The sequence below is a fragment of the Atractosteus spatula genome, assembly GCF_055471065.1.
Source record: "Atractosteus spatula isolate fAtrSpa1 chromosome 10 unlocalized genomic scaffold, fAtrSpa1.hap1 SUPER_10_unloc_3, whole genome shotgun sequence".
In the NCBI taxonomy this organism is placed as follows: domain Eukaryota; kingdom Metazoa; phylum Chordata; class Actinopteri; order Semionotiformes; family Lepisosteidae; genus Atractosteus; species Atractosteus spatula.
In genome coordinates this window covers 990,753-997,500 of record NW_028296623.1, presented here as the reverse complement: position 1 = coordinate 997,500, position 6,748 = coordinate 990,753, and positions in this window count along the sequence as shown.

Below are 6,748 nucleotides of genomic sequence, written 5' to 3'. Positions count from 1 at the left end.
ATTTTTTGATTCAATGTAATTTATTTTCTAGAGAAACACACATCATTTGAGGCTTGGGTTGCATGTTAATATTTTTAAGGTTTAAAGACTTTACGTTCACGGTACGTGGAAAATCATTTCAAACTTTTGAAAAGTTGTTGAGAATTTGTCATTGAAATAAGCTTACATATTTTAATTCAACGTGATTACTTTTCACTCTCGATAAAACACGTGTGATTTTGGGGCGGGGGGATATGGTGGGGCGTTCTAAAACATCACAACCATTTGAAAAATGTCTTGAGCTATGTAGGCATGGTTACAAATTTGGAGTTTATGCTTAAATTAGCCGACTTGCCGGTTTTGAAGTGTGACACCTGAGCTGTCAGGCCCCGATATTGACTGCTGCGAAGATGGCTTCTTTGAGTAGAGAATCATCGGATTCCTCTGCTATGCAAACTGAAGAAGTAGGTTGCTAAAATATTTTTTCTGATAGTGGAATTGTATTTTCAATCTGCGTTTAGCGTATTTCGTTTTCAACACTTTGTCTTCTTTTTAGCAAAAGCTGACCCAGCACTCAGTGGTGTGTGACAGTGGCTGTCATGTGAACTCTGACGGTGATTCAGGTGTTGGGGGTCCGTCAACGACTGATGAAGAGTTGCTACAAATGGTAAATATTAAACCACAGCAAGTTCGAAGCAAACGAAAAACTCTAACACAAAAGAGGCATTACAATTGTAAATATTTTAGGTAAAAAGCATGCCTATTTATTTTGTTAAGCCTTCCTTTTCTTTTTTCCTTTAATAGAATAACGAAGAGGTCGACGCATCAATCTTCAAACTACCATCAAGCTTGAATGTTTCGTGTCTGTTCATGTGTGTTCGCCAAAATGTGATTAATGATGATGTTCAACCTAGTTTAGCTAACGATGGCTCTAATGAGCCCGATGCTATGGATCAGATTGTAAAGTCGGTGGTATGTTGCACCTTCAACCATTGTTTAAAGGGGGTTGTGGTTGATGAATGCGCGGCCCGTTTGATTAATCATCCAGGTCAACGGGGTCACACATGCCTAGTTGTCGGGTGCGCGGATGGGTACTGTGGTGTCTCCGGGGGAAAGTTTATGTAAATGAAAGTAGTACTCACACCACACTTTTCTTTCCTGAGTTTCGTGGCTTTTCTTCCTCCAACTATCTTCCAAATACAGTCCGTAATCCGTTCCCTTAATCCTGATCCGATCCGAGTTCCAAAAGTCCGTAATAAAGCCAATCTGCGATGTATCCTTATCCAGTGTCCGTAATCCAAAAACCATAAACCTTTTCTCCTTTCAGTAGTCCGTTATTCTTTAGCCCGATCTTTAACATACACCTCTTTCCTCTCTTTTCCTCCAAACCGCATTCACCTTATCGGCTTCCGCCCTGTTCACTGCCTCCGGGGCACTTATATTTTGGTTCCTGATGCGGCTCAGCTGTGTCTCATTGTTTCTCAGGGTAGACCCTTTCCATGTACCGGTCAGCTGATTCTTTTTGGCAGCCATTTTGCTAAGGTCCATATCTAGTATTTTAAGTAGGTCATTCCGAAAATACCTGTTATGAATGACCCTTCCATTGGTCATGTTACAGTACAAAGATGTGTTGTTTGCCGCATTAGAAATTTATAAGTGTCTCAGTTTAGCCCGAATTTTATCGGCTGTTCTGTACATCGCCAGTGGCCTGGGTGCCTATACTTTTACAGATGATACTGAGCGGAGTATAAAGCACTTGCTGAGAAAAATAATTGACGACCGCTCGCCATATGAGTATGTACGGTCCTTACTTGTAAAGGTAGATGGAAAAATACTACACGTGACTTTTGGTGCGTTGCAAAACTTATTTTATACTTATTTATACATATTTTTACAGAAAAGAAAAAAGATCTATGTAAAACCAGGGCTGTGAAATACTCGCAATGTGAATAGAGCTTTCACTCTGTTTTACAGACACAGGTGTGCCATCGTGAGAAGAATGAAAAATTTCGAATGTATACGTAAGAATTCTTACAAAAAGTGCTTTACACTCTTCTTTCTGCAAAGCTTGAAATGAAAATCAATTAACTGAATACTAATGTCCTTGAATTTGTTAAAGAGATAATGTGCATGTAAAGAACATGAGTGAAATTACTGCGATTCTGATGTTTTCAGATCAGAAACTGAAGCCTGGCGGATTCAGCGGTGTGTATTCCAAAATACAACGTATTTTACATAGAACCTGTGGTAACACCGTCCCTCTGATCACTCAGGCTAATTTATTTTCTCTGTTAGGGTCGCCCAGTTCGGTGTTCACGGCTATAGAAATGGCGAGAGAAAGGGCGTTATGAATGCTTTTTCAGATGCTGCTGAGTTTCTGAACAATGTTGGGGCGATAGCTACAACTAATTTTCTGCACCAACATTTAATTGGCGATTGCAAGCAGTAGTCTGTAATGTGTGTGAAAAGTTTAAAAGTGTATACTGGGATGTTTCTGTAATTTAAAACCTACTGATGAAATGGTTGAGTGGTTCACATTTCACATGCTATTTGTCCTGCGAGTTCTTTCTGTGACACTTTACTCAGTCAGTCAGTCAGTCAGTGTGTGCGTGTGTGCGTGTGTGCTCACATCCCGGAAACTCGCGGCCCTCACCAGACTTCCCACACTGCCGATTCCCTAGGGTTATAATAGATTGCATTCAAACCTGCAGCAGACATTATCACCTTCCATCCCTCATCGCTAATACGCACTTTCACACACTTATTTATAAATCGAAGGGGATGCGGTGGTGGGCATTTGGACCCTGAGGCCTGGGGCTGCTAGGGGTGGAAGGCGGGACAACAACACTCATTATGACACACCATTGGCTCTCGAGGGGGCGGGACATCCGCCCATAACATTGCACCATTGGCCGATAAGGGGGCAGGACATCTGCCCATGGCGGCCTCCCATTTGCTGAAAAAGGGGGCGTGGTACCTGTCAAAATGTTTGATGAAAGGTGTCGCTTTATTCTACTCCCGGGCCAAAAACAGCCCTCGGATCATCAACTCAATCAGGAACTCCCAGTCTCACAACTGCATTCCCTCGGTGCTTCCCTACCACCCTAACCCAATTTCTATCCCCAGGACCATCATTAACAATGACTACATTTTACAGGACGATCCCTCCATTGGTACTCTTTTTTCCGACCGCCCAATCATCTCTTATCGCTGACCACCACATAAGCTTCTTGTTCACAGCTCCCTCACACTCAGCACCTTCCCCTGCAATAGCACTCGCTGCATCACTGGCAAATACATATCTAACGACATTCAGGGCATCACAGGACAATTCCAGATAACCCTGACAACATCCTGTATCTCATTTACTGTATCTCTTGCAAAAAATGCCCAGCTATCTACATTTGGGAAACCGAAAGGAGACTAGGAGAATGCTTCAGAGAACATATTAGGGCTGGGAAGGTTAAAGATTTCTCCAAGCCCATAGTTTTTCTTTTCACCTCAAATAGCCAGGATCTCTCAATGACTGACTTATTTTAATGTAATCTTCTCTATTCTCTTGCAGGTTTTGACTTCACACCTTTCTTCACCTCTCTCCATTTTGCACTTCCTGTGTGGCCCTCTGCTGCTCCTGCCTCCTCCCCTCTCCCAGCTTTTGTTCTTCTGTGCTATTTAATCTTTGTAATCTGCCCTGTCTTCCTCACACCTGAAGAAGGCTTCACAGCCGAAACATTGAGTTTTCTCTCTTCTCTTTTCAGTATGGAATAAACCTATTACTTGTTCCTTTGCAGACTACACATGCTGACATAGTTTAGTTCAGGTGGGTAGCTGCTTCAATATACATTTGTAAATGTCAATTTAAAACTGTAAAAATAGTAAGATTGTAACTCCACTTTAAAACGTGGCAAGAAATAGACACATGGCAGGCTACACTCTGGAAAGGACACCAGTCCATCCCAGGGCAAAGATATAAAAAATAAACATATAGGCAGCACATATCAAGCCTTACAAGAAATCATTAACACCCTCAACACACACCACAGGTCCATTAAACTCAAATACACCAAGCATGGTAGCCTGATAGACTTCCTAGACACCACCACATACAAGGTTTCTTCCTTCAACAACACAGACAAACTGGACATCAAGGTATTTTTCAAAGACACATTCACACGGCTTACTGCACAAGGATAGCTTCCACCCAAAACATACTTTAAAAGGACTGGTAAAATCACAACTCCTACACTTCCACAAAATCTGTACACAACAACAAGACTTTGAGGAAGCCAAATACACACTCTTCCAAGCTTTATGCCAGAGAAGATACACACAAAGTTTCCTCAAAAATGTGGTACAAACATTTCTAAATAGAAAAACTCCAGATGACAGAAAAATACCCCTCAACACATCATATTCTCAACTCAGCATAAAAAACAACCAAAAACCATGATATTAGAAAACACAAACATACTAAGGGAGCACAAAATCATATCTGCACACAGAAAAAAACAAAAACCTTCAGCATTAATTAGTCCAAAGCAAGCTAAAACCTGTACAAAACAGATCATATACACCAAGAGCCAAACATTTCATAACAGAAAACAATGATCCAAAACAAAGAAACTAAAGAAATCTTCCAGTTGCAAAGGGCACTCTCAGAAAACATCAATAACGCCATCTACAGCATCCAGTGCAAAAAGTGCGGGGTGACCTATGTGGGGGGAACGGGTAACTCCATCCGAACCCAGCTGACACAACACAGGTACATCAGGAACCACGGGACTGGAAAGCAACCCCAACTGGACAGAGATTGAAAGAAAGAAAAAGGAAAGGGAGTGGATCAAAAGACTTATTACTATCTTTACACAAGACCTGAACATCAGAAAAACCGGGAGGGTTTTAGTCGTTGGAAGGAGAGTGCTCTCCTTGTCCCAGATGGTCCCCCCTCGGATAAAATCTGGGAGAAGGAGCTTTGTTCCCCTCTCCTAACTAGCCAGATCCTACAGGGACTGGAACTCTTCACCATACTAACACGCAACAAACAGAAGAATAACTGAAACCAATCAGCTATGGAAACTCGCACAGCTTGCACAGTCCTACTAGGGAGGAAAACAAAAGACCCTGATTGCCTATTGAGATGTTAATGGTCCATGCATAATCCCCACCAGGGAAAGCAGAAACCCATTCACCAACTGAAACTGCACCTACTCATACAGAAACGTACAGAAGGAACACAGACCATAGGATACAAACTAGCCCCCTAGGAGGAACTACAACACACTGCCCCTTACAAAACAGGATAAAAACAGGCCAGCATGGACACAGTGTTCCAGAACAATGCCTGAAGAAGACCCAGGCAGAAACATAGCGACACACAGAAAGGCAAGATTGTCTTCCTATGGAGCCACAGATTCTACAGAGGTAAAGCTGCCTAACAGTGGAAACCTAATGGTGTCAACGAAGCTTTAGGCATTTAAATGGTAAGTATGGATCAATCCAGAGTTGACAACGCACGCAACCGTACGGTCACCCTCCACACTGCCTACACAACAAACATGTCAAACAGACAGGATACCTTCCAACAAGGAACCAGGATCATCTACAAAATGATCCAAACAGTCCACCATTTACAAAACACAGCAGTTTTATTGGACGGGAGAACCGAGCACCCGCCAGCCTACGACGGAAGACCGAGGAACTCATAAAACCTGCCAAGCCACCCAAACTCACATATTTGAAGCTGGTAAGCAATGCCAAAAATTGGCTTCACACCACACTGCAGATCCTCGAAGAGCAAAATCTGTCATACAACTAGAGGATCTTGAGCTTCCCCACTGGGAGGAAGCTTTCACACTTGCTTCCAACTGATCAAAGAAACATTATGGGAGGAAATTGCAGAACACCACCTTTGGACCCTACAGTACACAAGCTATCAATACTGGGTTAGGGAAGGACACTCGGGCAGACCAAATTATCACAGCAGTTTTTAAATTCTACAACGACTTCTACTGGAAAGACTGCGAACAAGACCAAGTAAGAGTTAAGTTGTTTTATAAAGTCATTATTTTAGAGCAAGGTATAATTCTGATAAAAATACAATAAACAATATGGTGAAGCTATTGGAGAGAAAATTAAGGCTCGGTTAAGAAACTGAAACAGTCTTGACTTGTTCCTTTACACAAAAGTTATTTATTTTCAAAAGAGACCCATGAGGATTCCTCTGGTGTGCAAGACCTGCCTGAAGACATTTGACCAGTTTCCTTTTCACCTAAAGAGGGTGTTTATGAAATGAGCCTCAGCAGAGGACATCAGCAAGGTCCTTCTCCAGGCCAGGAAGGACTTGTTGAATCACCTGAGGAATGGGCAGGTCGGGGATTGCAAGAGCATAGGGCTCATGTGTGGTGAGAATGTGAGACTGGCGGAGTCCATGGACTGTTTTATGTGGAATCCTGAGGACACATCAGCAAGGTAAGATATTTATAATTTATAAGGGTTCTTCTGTTTCATTTCTAACCTTTACCTTTATGTAAGGGTATGTTAAAATGATATACCAGTGGTCCAGATGCCCTGAGCAAGAGGCTGCTGTCGAGGAGGAAGAGATGCCAGAGACTGAAGTGGAAGAGGAAGGGGAAGATGTGAGTTCTGGAGAACTTTCTATTTTTTCCAAATGTATCTTTTGTTTTATACTTGTAGTTTGTCTTAGAAGTAAAAATGTTTAAATGTGTATTTTGTATTCCTACTGTCCCCCCAGTTCTTATAAAGCCATCAG